Here is a 2,098-nt window from a genome sequence, read left to right as displayed (position 1 = left end):
CAGCTTTACTATGTCATACGAGCTGATAAGTGCTATGTAATTTACGAGCCACAATAACAAGCAATGAATGATAAAGCAGGCACAAAATAAATAGCATTTACACCATGATGTATGTTTCAAAGCAAAGCAAAGTATAGCAAGCTATAGCTGAATACAGTATAGTGTGAATGTTATTTCCCAAGACATTTTGAGAAATTGCTACATTACAATTTCTCCAAAACATCTTCATGTTTGTAGAAATTCAATTCTTGAGTTCAAGCTCAAGAACTGCGTCCCATTTCCCCAAAATAAGACCCGTAGACCCAACTTTGGTGTCAGGAATGGTTGGCCACAAGCTAGCAATTTCTCAATGATAGAACAAGGACATTCGCGTACTACTTTATGCAAATACTGTCAAAAAAATTATTTGATTAGCTGTACAAAAACAAGTTCTCTATTGTAACATTTCGTTCTGGTTATTGGTGAGATAGGGGGCATCATCAAAAAATTATTTAAAGTAACTATATGTAAATGTTTCTAAAATTGTAATTTTTCATCTGATGATCATAAATCCTGTGTAACTTTAAACAAGACTAACAGTAAAAGGAATGCTGTATCTCCAGTCACCAGTCTGTCAAGCTCATGGGACTCATCTCTGGTGGGGATGCCTACAGGTGGAAGATTGACCACCTGGTGACCTGGTGCAGTCAGCCTGGAGCTAAACGCTCTGAAAACAATGGAGATGGTTGTGGACTTTAAGAGGACGCAGCCCCCCCGGTACCCATTTCCCTGGGTGACTTCACAGTCGACATTGTGGAGTCCTTCTGCTTCCTGGGCTTCATCATTTCCGAGGACCTCAAGTGGGAGCTGAACATCAGCTCTCTCATAAAAAGCCCAGCAGAAAAAGTACTTCCTGCAACAGCTGAAGAACTTCAACCTGTCAAAGACACTGATGGTGCACTTCTACACTGCCAGCATTGAGTCCATCCTCACCTGCTCCATCACCATCTGGTACGCTGCTGCCATTGCTAAGGACAAGGACGAGGGCAGAGTGCAACGCATTATCCGCTATGCTGAGAAGGTGATTGGCTGTAATTAGTCATCTCTCCAAGACCTGTACTCCACCAGGACGCTGAGGCAGGCAGGAAAGATGGTAGCTGATCCCTCTCACCGGCCCCTCACTTTCACTGACACTTAAACCCCCCACCCCCACATCTAGTCACAACACTTAGGCTGAATCTCATTTTTTCATCTTACCCCTTCCTCATACTTAGTTTTGCACGTTCACGTGATAAGGGCAATCCCAATTCTTGTTTTTATCGAGGGGTAGAGCTAAGGGGAAGGAGTAGACCCCTTAAAACCAAGCAAAAGTCCTGAGCTTACTTGAAACCGAGGGGTACCCAAAATACACAGCGCAAAAGGCAACAATCGCGGCACGATCAACCAGCGTGTCCCATAAATGTATTTTCGACTTAAATTATTGATTTAACAATTACGACATGCTTCTGTTGTGCTCTACACAGTCCTGTACATATATATTTGCAACCATGTTCTTAATTTAAATGTATTTAAAAATCGCTAGTTTGCTACGGTAATGCTAATGTCGCTGATTTGCACAACAGTCCTGCATTTATCTGTTTTGAATGGACTCCATACATGTCTACAGTTTTAATTAAACTCCATTAGCAGCAAATATAGTTTGACATCAGCGCATAACACTACTTGCTTTGAAGACATTGCTACGTGGAAACTTGACAACTGATCCACTTTGGTGCTGAAAACGAGCAGAAGTTTCTAAAATCAAAATGTGCAGCAAATCAACTATGGGAGTGAGTCATGCGTTCATGTTGTAGCTATTCATTATTGTATTAGTACTGTATTATTGTAATCATTTATAATTCATTCATGTCCATGCACCTGTACGTTGTTGTTGTTTTATGATCCAGGACACTAATGAAAGAAATGGGGTTGGAGGGAAATGTTACTGGGCAACAGGCATCAGACTATGGTCTGGAATTTCAGAATTTCTGTACTTTTTTTGTTTGTTTGTAGTCTTGTCTTTTTTGAGTTTTATACAATTGAATGCCTTTTTTATATGTGTGTGACATGTAAGTTATGG

General features: G+C 40.7%; 1 protein-coding gene across 2 annotated transcripts in view; it reads right to left on the bottom strand.

Annotated features, from left to right (window-relative positions):
• kiaa1549la (KIAA1549-like a) overlaps nt 1-2,098 on the bottom strand; it is a 233,270-nt gene that overhangs the window by 95,972 nt on the left and 135,200 nt on the right. The window lies entirely within an intron of this gene.

This window comes from Etheostoma spectabile, chromosome 8 (assembly GCF_008692095.1).
Source record: "Etheostoma spectabile isolate EspeVRDwgs_2016 chromosome 8, UIUC_Espe_1.0, whole genome shotgun sequence".
NCBI classification, from domain to species: domain Eukaryota; kingdom Metazoa; phylum Chordata; class Actinopteri; order Perciformes; family Percidae; genus Etheostoma; species Etheostoma spectabile.
The sequence above is the reverse complement of the archived record's forward strand: the minus strand, read 5'-3'. Positions and strand labels throughout refer to the sequence as shown.